This window comes from Haliotis rubra, unplaced genomic scaffold (assembly GCF_003918875.1).
Source record: "Haliotis rubra isolate DU_JTF1 unplaced genomic scaffold, ASM391887v1 Scf109, whole genome shotgun sequence".
Taxonomy (NCBI): Eukaryota; Metazoa; Mollusca; class Gastropoda; order Lepetellida; family Haliotidae; genus Haliotis; species Haliotis rubra.
The window spans coordinates 832,204-848,457 of NW_025764992.1; the positions used below are offsets into that span (position 1 = coordinate 832,204).

Genomic DNA, 16,254 nt, shown 5'->3' on the forward strand with positions numbered 1-16,254 from the left:
GTCTTATATCCGTTGCTCATATTTAGTTAAACCAGTAATACCATTGGCTGTTATACTCTATCTGGGAATCTATAACATGGGATTGGGCTTGTACAGGCCATATCTGTATGAATACTTCTAGATTGGATCTGGAGCTATTATTCAGCCCCAATATCTTCAGTAATTTTCAGTACAATTTCCCTCTCCAGAAATTGTAATATTTGTTTACTAATCTAACAAACCTACGAATATAAGGAAATTATGAGTTAAATTTCTTTCTGCCAGTCTCCCCTAGTTTGGAATCATAGATTAAGAAAAGGATTCAGTGCACCTAATTTCAACATCCAATCAAAATGCTGCACATTTTCAGACATTGCAGCTACCTGACCTATCTAGATTTGTCTAGCTTGCATAGGAACTATGCCCATGACGCCCAGTGTAGACTGTAAATAAATCATGGACTTGTGAAATATAAACTCTTTCACTGACAAATGTATTTATGTTGAAGGTGTTATGAATTAATCACAAACAGACAAATAAGACAAGACATATTAAAACAGATTGTTTTCCAGATCTTTTTACAATTTATATATTCTGTACTTGTTACCATAGCAATATATGTGATTATTAATAACCCGAATATGATTATTAATAATTTGGCTATATTTTATATCATTACGTTTCCAGGGTTACTTAACATGTTTATTGTCTCTGGCTCACCTAACATATCTTGCTTTCATTTCCAGTACATTCATTAGCATGATATATTTAAGTGTATACCAATAGGCCTCCCTACCATTAAATTACCTATAAGCAAAGTATTTTCTCATAAACGTTTTGTTCACTAAGTTTTGTTTGAGTGGACAAACAATTTTGATTAGTGGCCTTTTTTCATGTCCTTTCAAGTCAATATTGGCCGAAACGATGAGTTGGTGAATGATCAGACGCTTGGAAATAATGCAATGGTCATCTATGTGACCTATCATTTGAAGGTGATGATTAAAGTATGTCGAATATGGGAAGAACTAATGTTATGCATCACTACAGAGGGCTGCTGACGTCCTCCGTCGGTCATGGCGCAGAGTCCACCATTTTCAGTTTACGTGCCTTCCAAGAAAAGATATGCTTCCATCAGTTTGTGTGTTGGATAATGTCATACTCAACAATATTCCATCTATATCACGTTTTCATGAAGATGGTGAGAAATGTTCACAATGTAAGTGTCCCGAAAAGTCCTGAGCCTAACTACGGGTGTACAGTACACTCTTTGCAGTTGGCATGAAAGAAGTCTAACACCAGCATGCTACCCTTCGAATGAAAGCTATGGTTCCATCAGTTTGTTTGTTGGATAAAGTCACACTCAACAGTATTCCATCTATATCACGGTGCTCATTGTGTTCACGGAAACTCAGACCAGGAAATGAAGTGGTCCTGATAACGCGAGCATCAATCCACGCAATTGGGACATTAAAACCTGCAGTCAACCCAGTCAACCCGACAATAGTAGGATGCTGAAGACCAAATGTAACCCGGATGTTCACGGCGGCGGGTGCCATATTTGATCGCCAACATGCAGTGATAAATCTGGACTTTTAATATTAAGAAAATCTGCATTTATTCACGACCTGATTTTCATTGGGAATGAGGAAGTTATCTGTTGAAAACATATTTCACGTCGTTTACACAGTTATTATCGTACAGTGGAAAAAATATTTTTTTTCGATACGTAAAAGACTTAACACTAAAGCTTCGCATGAAAGATTATCCTGAGGACACGAAATCTCTTTTGCATATACCTTTGGATAATATCACACGTTCTGTACATTCTTCTTGATAACTGGCAAAGCTTTCGCTAGGATCACATTCAGTGTACATGGATCTTGATAACTGACAAAGCTTTGGCTAGGATCACACTTTATGTACATTGTTCTTGAAAACTGACAAAGCTTTCGCTAGGATCACATTCAGTGTACATGGTTCTTGATAACTGGCAAAGTTTTGGCTAGGATCACACTTTATGTACATTGTTCTTGATAACTGGCAAAGCTTTGGCTAGGATCACACTTTTTAGTACATTGTTCTTGATGCAAGCTTTGGCTAGGATCACACACTTTGTGTACATTGGTCTTGATAACTGGCAAAGCTTTGGCTAGGATCACACTTTGTGTACATTGTTCTTGATAACTGGCAAAGCTTTGGCTAGGATCACACTTTGTGTACATTGTTCTTGATAACTGGCAAAGCTTTGGCTAGGATCACACTTTGTGTACATTGGTCTTGATAACTGGCAAAGCTTTCGCTAGGATCACACTTTCAGTGTACATTGTTCTTGATAACTGGCAAAGCTTTGGCTAGGATCACACTTTGTGTACATTGTTCTTGATAACTGGCAAAAAGCTTTGGCTGTACATTGGATCACAGCTTTTGTGTACATTGTACTTGATAACTGGCAAAGCTTTGGCTAGGATCACACTTTGTGTACATTGTTCTTGATAACTGGCAAAGCTTTGGTTAGGATCACACTTTGTGTACATTGTTCTTGATAACTGGCAAAGCTTTGGCTAGGATCACACTTTGTGTACATTGTTCTTGATAACTGGCAAAGCTTTGGCTAGGATCACATTCAGTGTACATTGTTCATGATAACTGACAAAGCTTTGGCTAGGATCACACTTTATGTACATTGTTCTTGATAACTGGCAAAGCTTTGGCTAGGATCACACTTTGTGTACATTGTTCTTGATAACTGACAAAGCTTTGGCTAGGATCACACTTTGTGTACATTGTTCTTGATAACTGACAAAGCTTTGGCTAGGATCACATTTGTGTACATTGTTCCTGATAACTGACAAAGCTTTGGCTAGGATCACATTCAGTGTACATTGTTCATGATAACTGACAAAGCTTTGGCTAGGATCACATTCAGTGTACATTGTTCTTGATAACTGACAAAGCTTTCGCTAGGATCACACTTTGTGTACATTGTTCTGTATAACTGACAAACCTTTGTCTAGGATCACATTCAGTGTACATTGTTCTTGATAACTGACAAAGCTTTGGCTAGGATCACACTTTGTGTACATTGTTCTTGATAACTGACAAAGCTTTGGTTAGGATCACATTTTGTGTACATTGGTCTTGATAACTGGCAAAGCTTTGGCTAGGATCACACTTTGTGTACATTGTTCTTGATAACTGACAAAGCTTTGGTTAGGATCACATTCAGTGTACTTTCTTGTTGATAACTGGCAAAGCTTTGGCTAGGATCACCCTTTGTGTACATTGTTCTTGATAACTGACAAAGCTTTGGTTAGGATCACATTTTGTGTACATTGTTCTTGATAACTGACAAAGCTTTGGCTAGGATCACATTCAGTGTACATTGTTCTTGATAACTGACAAAACTTTGGCTAAGATCACATTCAGTGTACATTGTTCTTGATAACTGACAAAACTTTGGCTAAGATCACATTCAGTGTACATTGTTCTTGATAACTGACAAAGCTTTGGCTAGGATCACACTCTGTGTACATTGTTCTTGATAACTGACAAAGCTTTGGCTAGGATCACACTCTGTGTACATTGTTCTTGATAACTGACAAAGCTTTCGCTAGGATCACGTTTTTGTACATTGTTCTTGATAACTGACAAAGCTTTGGCTAGGATCACATTCAGTGTAATAGTTTTTGTTCACTGGCAAAGCTTTGGCTAGGATCACTCTTTGTGTACATTGTTCTTGATAACTGGTAAAGCATATAAACATTATATAATGATGTCTTGGTAGATAGCATAAGATGCTAAAAGACGACAGGTCGTGGGTAGATTTCCGAGTAAACATCCGTCCTCAGTATCAAAAGCTTTCTCATATTTTTGTTATCATCAGTATTTGATAGCGATTGAAAAACACATAATTCTAACAAAGTCGGAATATTTCAAAGAATTTTGCTTCAACAGATATTCCTTATGATTATGGAAATGTTTTATTAGGCAAATTACTGTAGAGTAAATCCGAGTCTCCAATGCATAAGTATAGAGAAAGAAACTGATCAGCATCAATACCATGGCTCTTAGATGGTATTGATAAGATGGAGTCCAAATGCTTGAGTAAAGAGACAAGCTTAGTCTTCAGATTTGTTTTAAAAACAGTTAAATCTGGTTGTGTTCTGAGCTGAGATGAAAGATTGTTCCAGAGATGAGGGCCAGCAGTCTCGAGTGACCTGTCACCATATGTTTTCGTCCTAGTCACAGGACATGTCAAAAGACACTGATTATTTGCTCGGAGGGAACGTACAGGAGTATAACGGTGGAACTGAGGTACTGAAGAGCTGGACCATGGATACTTTTGAAAACAAGGTTTTCGTCTCTACATTCCAGGCAGATGAGGAAGTCCAGCACTTAACATATATATATTAGTGTGTCCCCCTCCCCCCACCCCACCCACCCACCCCCCACCCACCCCTCAAAAAGCTGTATCCGCCCTAGACTAATGCTTAGTCTCTGAATATACATGTATATAATTTTGATAGTAACAAACAATCCCATTTAAATTGAAAAGGAGCCCTAGGGACCAGAGCCTGAACCTGAGGAAATCTAGACTTGCTTTATTTAGGGCTTTAGCACTGCAGAGAGGGCTTGGCAGTAGGGAAAATAATGTGGTTCAGGGACTGTGAGACAGACTATATCCGCCCCTGCATAATACAGAAGTTCCATCCATAAATGTTGCCCTTTATGTTTATTGCTGTTTAACAAAACAACTGAATACATACTTTAGCATTTCCAGTCCCGTGTATATTATCTGCGTGAAACATGGTGTATTGGATTTCAAACGAAAACAATACGGAAGCGTAAAGTACACTTCCTCGCCTAATGCATCTCTCCCAGTATGATGATGTAAGTCTTCCGGTCCCATGTTGTTACTTCCGGTTGTAGAGAGCGTGATGATTAATATGTACACGTGTCCTGTCTAATGATATCGACACCGGGGGTACGATATAACTAGTATCATTTATCCTACACGTACAACAGATGACTTCCATGTGTTATGATTAATGGGAATTACTTTACTTTTAATGATTAGAATATACCATCAGCAGAATCAAAAATGACCTTAGTTCAGCTTAGTTTTATCAGAGACCATATAATATTATATGGTCTCTGGTTTTACGCCACATCCAGCTATATTCCAGCTATATGGCGGCGGTCTGTAGATAATCAAGTCTAGACCAAACAATCCAGTCATCAACAGCATGAACATCGATCTCCGCAACTGGGATACGATGACATGTCAGCGAGCCTGACCAGTCCATTCGTGACCAACTCGTGTTATTCCGGGACTAGCCGAATAGCTTCTTGGAGGTTACGGAAAGGGGCGAGAGGTGACGAATGTGACCAGTCGCCTCTTGCGACAAGCATGGGTTACTGAAGACCAATTCTAACCCGGATCTTCACGGGTCGACTGCAACTGGGAGGGCAATTGGGATCCCAACTACGCAAAGCCGTGTTCCCGATATCAATCACTGGATATCAATCACTGGACTGTCTAGTTCAAACTCTACGTCTGTTTTCTTTGCATATAACCTTTCTGACCATTGATTCATGTTGACAGAACTGAAGATGAATACCATGCCCTTCTCATCTGTCCACATTTGAAGACCTAAGAAAGTATTATATACCATCTAAAACGTCCTTCCCACATTTTACAAAAGCATACTAATGTCAGAAAATGGCTTTCAGAATATTGCTACGTTTATACACCATCTGTTAAAACGCAAACGCGCTTTGTACCACACACCCATTGTAACCTTGTACTACGGGCCTCTGGCCTACAGTTCAGAAATAAAGAACTCTCTCACATGACATTCATGAGAATAATCTGGAGACTGGTCCCTACAAAGTTCACGTGATCTCGCTGATGTCACGCGTTAGAATGCGAGATCAACAACAAAATAACAGATCCTATTCTGCCATTTTGAAAAAGTTGGAGCAACATTATTGTGCTGTCCACGGATTAAATAAAGTCTGCCTGACCACATTTCGTATTTTACCAGAAATTACTCTCAATTAGTTATGCCCCTAAGGTGAATAGATGAAAAAAGTCCTTCTACTTCTACTGACGACAATGGCTTATTATGCTAAATTTAGACTATCATTCTGGAGTGGCAACACGAGACACATTGTGTCATGTACGATGTAACAACACGCCGAACTAATTACAGATCAGCGGTATCAAGTTGGGACACATGAAAGATATCAGGGCCTTATTCTTTTAGATGGTTGCGCTGGTTGCAAACTTAGGCCACTAAATATTCATTTTTTTGTTTTTCAGTGGACGATTTTTTTAAAAGGTGAAAAACCAATCTTCGCTTGCTCTGGGGACATATTTTGTGTTGTTTCTTTGATAAATAGTAATTACCTCATTGGCTGGTTCATCCTCGATAATCTCCAGGGTAAACGTTCCGACAAATCTCCACTGGTACCCTGGATGCATCTATGGCTCGGCCCGATAATTGTATTACTTCCCTTTGCTGACTCCGCACATTCGTAACTACTCGTCCCTTTCCGTAACCTGAAAGTAGACTTTCAACAGCATGAACATCGATCTCCACAATTGGGATACGATTTTCTTTGGATTGTCTGGTCTAGTAAAATCCTTTTTGGGCAGGTAACATTTTGAAGTTACCAACCCTGATGTCCGCAGTATTTTTGGCTTATTTCATACATTGTTAATATGGCACCAGTTGATGAAACGGTATCATAAAACAAGAGTGAATGAATGTTTGATTTGATTTAAACATATTTATTCAAGAGAATGGATTGGGTACAAGTTATGCCAACTTAGTGAAACCCTCTCCTATTTACAGTGCTTACATGCAAAAGTGAAACAAACTATATGTACAGGGATAGAAAGATATATATACAAAATGATATATACAATACAATGAATACATGAATTATTTAGATGAATGTTTATCCATGTAGGATTGTTTTGGTATATTGGTTAACGCCGCACTCAGCAATATTCCAGCTGTATGGCGGCGGTCTGTAAATAATCGAGTCTAGACCAGTGAGTGAGTGAAGGAGTTTAGTTTTACGCCGCACTCAGCAATATTCCAGCTACATGGCGGCGGTCTGTAAATAATCGATCCTGGATCTGATTGCCAACATGGGTACAATGTGTGCCCATTTCTGGAGTCCACCAAAGGGATAATGCTGGAATATTGCTTAAAGATGATTTTTCCATGATTTTTCAAGACAAATATTGCTTTTTCCAGACACAACAATACATGTCTTAGGGTATTTTGATACCTTTAAACATATATGCTCATGATGTTGATCACTGGACTGTATAATATAGCTGGAATATTGCTGAGTGCGGCGTTAAACAACAAACAAACAACTCGCCGGTCTCCTCTATTTCTATATAGATCAGGTGGTTAAATCAGAGGTCATGGAATTGGCTGTTTGGTGCTTATTGAACGATTTCAGATCATCCATATATCTGAAGATAAATTGTCAAATCAATTGTTTTGATTTTCCCATTCCGGGAAGAAATTCCCGTCCATATGCATAAAAACAGATCCAGATCAGCTTTTTCCTAAATATCTTTCCCCTACATTTTACATAGATTTTATCATTTCACATATCATTCTCTATGTGAACAACTGAAGACAAAAACATGTTTACGAACTGTTCAGAGCCTGATAGAAATGTAATGGTTTCTATGGCCACCACTTTTAGTGACTAAGGGCACATGGATCAAGAAATGACGTTTACCCTTAACTCTGTAAAGTGATATAGCAGTGTACACGGAAGGGCGGTGTGGTATGGCATTTGTTCTTCTTGTCACATCAGAAATATGTTAAGCTTCATTGAAATTAATGTGATCCACACATGCTGACCTCTATTAACACTGAAGCCTAGGTACGTCAAAAGGATAGTAATTTGAATACTGACACATTCCAAACACATTTGCGCTAATGACATATTCATAGCATACACTGAACTGGTTTTCCTTTTATTTGTATGTCAGTCGTGTTACCTCCTGTGTTTGGATCCACCAGTCGCAGGTACGAAGCAAAGATGGTGATTCTTTTTAACACGTGGTGAACGATTAGGGCGAACCAGTAGCACATAGATAGGAAAATCATTACTTTTCTCCACACAATCTTCCATCTTGGTACGCAATCACATTGTTCTTGACTTATTCCCAGGGGTTACATAGTTTTATCAATGTCTATAGGAATCTAATGAGGAGGTTTTGAGAAAATGAAGTTGCTTATATTCAGATATATAATGACAACATACATGGTGGTTCAGTCTCCACCGATTGCCATATTGTAACACACACGGATGTTCAGTATCTACAGATTGGCACATGACAACATACATGGTGGTTCAGTCTCCACCGATTGCCATATTGTAACACACACGGATGTTCAGTATCTGCAGATTGGCACATGACAACATACATGGTGGTTCAGTCTCCACCGATTGCCATATTGTAACACACACGGATGTTCAGTATCTGCAGATTGGCACATGACAACATACATGGTGGTTCAGTCTCCACCGATTGCCATATTGACAACATGCATGATGTTCAGTATCCACCGATTGCCACGGATGTTCAGTATCTGCAGAACACACGGATGGTTCAGTCTCCACCGATTGCCATATTGTAACACACGGATGTTCAGTATCTGCAGATTGCCACATGACAACATACATGGTGGTTCAGTCTCCACCGATTGCCCATGACAACATATTGTAACATGACAACATAGTCAGTTTCCACCGATTGCCATTGTAACACACACGGATGTTCAGTATCTACAGATGTTCAGTATCTCCACCGATTGCCATATTGTAACACACACGGATGTTCAGTATCTACAGATTGCCATATTGTAACACACACGGATGTTCAGTATCTACAGATTGCCATATTGTAACACACACGGATGTTCAGTATCTGCAGATTGCCATATTGTAACACACACATGTTCATATCCACAGATTGCCAGTAACACACACGGATGTCAGTACTACGATTGCCATATTGACACACACGGATGTGGTTCAGTTTCCACCGATTGCCATATGACAACACACACGGATGTTCAGTATCTGCAGATTGCCACATGTAACATAACACGGATGTTCAGTATCCACAGATTGCCATATTGTAACACACACACATGACAACATACACGGATGTTCAGTCTCCACCGATTGCCATATTGTAACACACACGGATGTTCAGTATCTACAGATTGCCACATGACAACATGCATGTGATGTTCAGTCTCCACCGATTGCCATATTGTAACACACACGGATGTTCAGTATCCACCGATTGCCATATTGTAACACACACGGATGTTCAGTATCTGCAGATTGGCACATGACAACATGCATGTGCTTCAGTCTCCACCGATTGCCATATTGTAACACACACGGTTGTTTAGTCTCCACCGATTGCCATATTGTAACACACACGGATGTTCAGTATCTGCAGATTGCCACATGACAACATGCATGTGCTTCAGTCTCCACCGATTGCCACATGACAACATACAAGGTGGTTCAGTCTCCACCGATTGCCACATGACAACATGCAGTGTGGTTCAGTCTCTGCAGATTGCCATATTGTAACACACACGGATGTTGTATCTACAGATTGCCATATTGTAACAACATGCAAGGATTGATTCAGTCTCTGGAGATTGCCACCACATCGCAGAATGCAAGACAGTTCACCGATTCCATATTGTAAGACACACGGATGATCTGCAGATTCGACAACATGCAGGCAGTTCAGTCTCCAACCACATTCATGTGGTTCAGTCTCCACCGATTACCATATTGTAACACACACGGATGTTCAGTATCTGCGATTGCCACATGGCAACATGCATGGTGATTCAGTTTCCACCGATTACCACGGGGCAACATACACATTGGTTTAATCTCCACCGATTGTCACATGTCAACATAGACATTGGTTTAATCTCCGCCGATTGCCACATGTCAACATACACATTGGTTTAATCTCCGTCGATTGTCACATGTCAACATACACATTGGTTTAATCTCCGCCGATTGCCACATGTCAACATACACATTGGTTTAATCTCCGCCGATTGCCACATGTCAACATACACATTGGTTTAATCTCCACCGATTGCCACATGTCAACATACACATTGGTTTAATCTCCGCCGATTGCCCGCATGCCAACATACACATTGGTTTAATCTCCACCGATTGTCACATGTCAACATACACATTGGTTTAATCTCCGCCGATTGCCACATGTCAACATACACATTGGTTTAATCTCCACCGATTGCCACATGTCAACATACACATTGGTTTAATCTCCACCGATTGTCACATGTCAACATACACATTGGTTTAATCTCCACCGATTGCCACATGTCAACATACACATTGGTTTAATCTCCACCGATTGCCACATGTCAACATACACATTGGTTTAATCTCCGCCGATTGCCACATGTCAACATACACATTGGTTTAATCTCCGCCGATTGCCACATGTCAACATACACATTGGTTTAATCTCCACCGATTGCCACATGTCAACATACACGGTAGTTCCACCTTAATGTACTCTAAACTAGATTTGCCATGGCTATTTTAGATCGCATTTGTGTTATGTAAAACAAATATTTTGAGTTTAATGTACATGTTGTGATGATTTGAGTTTGTTTTTCAAAATTAAAAACTGTTTTGGACGTTTTTAGTCATGTGTGTCTTTACATAATTCAATCAGTTTTGAGGAAATCAGGTCAGAAAACACGAGACAGTCCTGCCCATAATTACCAATAATCACACAAGAGTGATTCAATGCTGGCAATGCTATAAATAGAATGAACTCTTCACCTTCTTTGTTAAAAGAGTATCAGTTTGGAAGAACACAAAAGAAACACACAAATTCAAAATAAATTTACAAAAACCTTTAAAAGACAAAAGGCTAAAATTATTAAAACAATAAAAGCGACAAAGCCAATGTGAAGTGTGGATGTAATGACTTGTCACACAATGGAAATAGCATGTATTTAGTTTAAGGAAGAAGAAAACCAAGTTCTATAGATAGTCAACTTCTTTATTACAATGAGTGCGACATTTCGGTGTAGGTACTAACACCGTTATCAAGCAAGTTTAATGAAGACAAATAACGCAATGAACTTTCAACAACCATGATGGCAGTATCTGCACAAACAGGAAGATTTGGATCGGACGGTAATAAGAAACAAGAATATGTTTATACATGGCCTAAACCACAGCTGTGGTAAAAATATATGAATTGTTTTATTTGATTAAAAATTAAATGCGAAATATAAGTCCAGAGTAGACTTGCACAATCTCTAAGGTAATAATTAGTATAAATGAAAAATAATTAATAGTCTAAAAAATTATATATATAAGAGACTGGGGTCCTTAGATGTACTGCCCGCTTATCTAGACTTCCCTCTGTAAGGCCATATATTAAAATATTCTTGTTTCTCATTACCACCCGACCGAAAAACTCGACCCGACCCTTAGATTTTTAAAAAAAAATTACACTAGAGTAAACGCAACTTTGACTCTCAAAAAGTGCATGAATTTATCACACTTATAAGTTTTGATTTTCTATCGTACCAAAAAGTACCAAACGAATAACAAACACAGTATGGAACTCTTTCTCATGGGCCTAGATTAGATGGTGTTACCTCAAGATTCAGGAAATGGTAAATCGAGTCGCACCATTGTGTCACCTGCACATCACTGCATAATTGTCTGAACACAACACATGCTTGAAGGAAGTGAGAAAACTCGCACAGCACTATCGATTTCTGGGTAGTGGTTAAAATACGTGCTCGTCCAATGTCATGCATAATTAAACCTTTCCGGAGACGGAATCTAAATCCTAACACCTCATTCCGTAAATGCTGGTTGTGTTTGTGACGTTCAAGGCCAAACTGTCCACGCTGGTAAATGTGGGTCACATCTGGACGCCACGGTCTACTTCTCGCCGTCAAGACCTCAACTCCGTGCACACCAACCTGGAACAGGCTATAACACAAATAACGCCTGTCAAAACTGTCGCCTCGCGCCATTGGTTAGATTTAGTCACGTGGACTTCATTGACAGGGGCAATTTTTTCCCGCAGTGTGTAAAATTAACGTACTTGTTTGTCGGCTTAGACTTCACTGTGCGGAGTTGACACGGAAGGTAGGTGCGTTGTATACATCAACATTGACGTTGACAATATATATGTAGCATCCATTGATATAACTGCATGTACTACGATGTTTGTGTTTACATTCATCGTCATCTAAATATTGACAAAAGTAGTGGCGGGAAAGAGCTGTAAAAGAACTGTTCATTGTTGGTATGCACACACACAAACTGAACTTAACGTGAATTGCACTATCATGACTGCAGCGTGTAATTTCATGTGTTACAAATGATAAAACCCAATCGTTTTGTTTCTAATTAAATAAAAAATTCCATTTAAATTTAAAACGCCCAAGCAAAGCATGTGGTTAGAACACTTGACGAAACTTGATAACCCAGGCTGCATGGCTGCAAAAGAGTGATATTAGATTTCACATGTCACTTCGGGTTTTCTGTTTGTTTTTATGAGAGCGTCTTAGCATGTGTTTGTATGGGTAAATATTCGCAGCTATCAATTAAAGTTCGTAGGTGAAGTGTAGACGTCTGTGCACACGGATATATATTTTGACAGTTTAAGCCACTTTAGCAAGTTGTTTTTCAGTTTGTATTTGTGAAATTGTTTTCAAATTATAGTACTGCCGGAACCTTGCATATCGCTGGAATTAACCTGGAATGATTCGTTTTGGAGAGTTTTATAGCTTCCATATTAATTCGAGGGCCAGATAGTATGTTAAAAATACTTAATATACAGGCTACTCTTAAGACACATTATTAGGTATTGCATGCATGGAGTTTCCAGGATTTTAAGCTAATTAAACAAATGTTTGAATAAATAAAATAATTTGTTCCAAACTGGATTGTTTTTATACAATTTGTATTTTCTTTGTTGTATTCAAAAGCATTTGAACAGTATTCAATGCATTTATGGAAAACCAGACCAAAGATCATTCAATATTTATGGGCCACTTAAACAGATTGCTACAGATAGAAATATATATTATAGCTTATAGCTACAATAAATACAATTTCATAACTTTTCATTACCTTTTCGGATTTGTTACCATGGTAACTGAAATTTGCTGCAGACTTGATGGTGCATGTAGTACTCAGAGCTGGCTTAATGGCACAACATGAAACTCATTAGTGAAATAACATTGTTTCATCTTTTTTGTCAAGGACGTGGAACAGCTGTATGTAGGTGGGGCTGTATTTAGTTCAATGAATTAGTTACATGTCTAATACAAGTGGGGCGGTGGGGTAGCCTAGTGGTTAAATCGTTCGCTCATCACACCGAAGACCTGGGTTCGGTTCCCCGCATGGGTACAGTGGGTGAAGCCCATTTCTGGTGTCCCCAGCCATGATATTGCTAAAAGCAGCGTAAAACTAAACTCACTCACTCTAATACATGTACCAAGAGGTTGCGATGACACAGTACTTGTTCTGTCAGCAAGACAATCCTTTTTCTTTTGAACTTTATCCAGGTTATATACCATATATTTTTAATGACTAAACTGTCTCTTTAGTCAATGGATGTATTTCTTTTAATAATGTAGATGGAATGCATTGTAGACAGATGGAAAGAACTTTAATGATCTAGAGTACAGCACACGGATCATTTGATTAGAAAAATTTAGATAAATTTTTAAATCCTTGGGCATTGGACTTGTTTCTGGAACATTCATGTAAGCAACTTATGTGGGTTTTCAGTGATGGAAATAGTTTTTGATCTGTGTGCCATGGAATGGTAAATACTGAAATGGCACAGATGAAATATTTTCACAGTGCCCTAATGGTACACCTAAAATTATAAAAATAATACTTATCATGATTGATCTAATGGAAAATGCAATAAATGTGACCAATTCAAATTATTGAAAACCAGTATTTGCGGCTCATGAAGCTATTTATTGGTACATTCAACCTCAGGTCGTAACATGGGGGTGGGGATTTGGAATCCTAGTGTCCATGACTGGAACTCAGGTTTTAGGTGATAACATATATGTAGGGTAGTTTATGGGTCCACGACACATGAAGCTGAACTGTTCTTGCAGACATGATAGTGTTCAATTAATCCTGCTCTCAAGTTAACAGGTTTTCATGAAGAATCTTCTTTTATCTGAAGCCATCTTAGTATTCTTACAGCTTTCATAAGTTTCTAAGACTTGATAATGACAGCTTGTTGTAAAGGGACTAAAGGCATCACATGGGCTGGCTCACTATCTTGGGTCCCAGGTGCATTGATTGATGCTCATGATATCGGTCATGGGATTGTCTGGTCCAGACATATATTTGCACATCACATAGCTAGAGTATTGCAGAGTGATGAGTTAATCAACAAACAAACACAGTTTCTTAAATGCTTTTGCTCATCTTCTGATGCTAAAGGGTTCATTCATTGAATTAATTTTATTTTATTTATTTATTTATTTATTTATTTATTTATTTATTTATTTATTTATTTATTTATTTATTTATTTATTTATTTATTTATTTATTTATTTATTTATTTATTTATTTATTTATTTATTTATTTATTTATTTATTTATTTATTTTGACCTAGACTGGAGCAATAAAGTAGCCCTATGGTTAAAGTATGCGAAGACTCAGGTTCGGTTCCCCACATCGGTACAATGTGTGAAGCCCATTTCTGGTGTCCCTCACCATGTTATTGCTGGAATATTGCTAATAGCGGTGTAAAACCATGCTCACCCACTCACTGATCTAGATTGGTCTAGGCCATTAGATTATTTCAGTTGCAGATATTCCTCAGTCATGAACCTCCCAAATGGGGGTCACTGTTTAATCACCACTTAAGTTCCCATCTTTAGAATATCCAGTCACACCAGCTATCATTGGTAAGCTGGTGTAAGTGAAATAGGTGCACTATAATTCCTCTCACTTAACTCCATTCTAATCACTGCTAATCGGTGTCGCAGATCACAGCTTGAATGTGTGACGCGGCTGATAATTGGATGATTGTTACACATGGGCTTGTGAGGCATGGAGATGTACAGAGGCTGATGGCCCCCTCACTTACCCCCATGTTGGGGTAATGATCAAAGTTAATAAGGTCATTATTTATAGGGTGGAACAGGATGCTGATTGTAATTGGTGTCCTGGTGAAACAGTGGGAGTCCTTCCTAGTCCCACTGTGCTTACTACCACAGGGGGACAGAGCTGGCAGGGTATAGTCAGTGTTCACAGTGTCCATTCTATGTTCTCTGTACATTCAGCATTGTCAGTGTAGTGCTTTCAATGTTTGTGAGTGTAGTGCTCTCTATTTGTGTCAGTGTAGTACTTTCAGTGTTTGTTAGTGTTCAGTGTTCTCTATACATCAGCCTTGTCAGTGTAGTGCTGCTTTCAATGTTTGTGAGTGTTCAGTGTTCTCTATACATTCAGCATTGTCAGTGTAGTGCTTTCAATGTTTGTGAGTGTTCAGTGTTCTCTATACATTCAGCATTGTCAGTGTAGTGCATTCAATGTTTGTTAGTGTTCAGTGTTCTCTATACATTCAGCATTGTCAGTGTAGTGCATTCAATGTTTGTGAGTGTAGTGCTTTCAATGTTTGTGAGTGTAGTGCTTTCAATGTTTGTTAGTGTAGGATATTCAATGTTTGTGAGTGTAGTGTTCATTCAGTGTAGTGTAGGGTCAGTTATGATGTCTGGTTCATGAACTCTGTGGTAAGCATGTAGCTAGCAAGAGACATACAGTGTTTTATGTATGTTCTTTCATGAACAGAGACTTGCACAGACTTTTTATAAGTACACAGATATGTATCTTTACAATATGAATTGCCAACTTCATTTGCTGCTGAACTGTTGAAAGTTATTTATGCTCCATATTGTCCCTATGATCATCCACTGGGTCTTTCAACCACTGAAGCATGCAATCTGACTCTGCTATCTAGACACCTAGAGGCAGGCTGTATGGACCTCATCACATAAAGTACATATATAACACAGTAGGTAGTGTATTAACAGTGGGACAATCATTCCTGCATTCCTAGGTGGTATAAAAGTACATTTATTCAGTTGGTAGTGCATTTATTAAATACCCCATATATTAGTGTGCCATGGAACGGTAAATAT

The 16,254-nt window shown here is 38.6% G+C and overlaps 1 protein-coding gene across 2 annotated transcripts in view; it reads left to right on the plus strand.

Annotated features, from left to right (window-relative positions):
- Positions 1 to 12,127: 12,127 nt before the first annotated feature.
- The window catches only part of LOC124282709 (excitatory amino acid transporter-like), an 86,951-nt gene continuing 82,824 nt past the window's right edge, over positions 12,128 to 16,254 (plus strand). The window contains exon 1 of one of the 2 annotated variants that reach the window (XM_046718732.1): positions 12,128 to 12,219. The gene's annotated coding sequence lies outside the window, so the exon portion shown is untranslated. Of the gene's footprint in view, positions 12,224 to 16,254 lie in introns of both variants that reach the window. The other variant, XM_046718738.1, reaches the window with a different exon arrangement.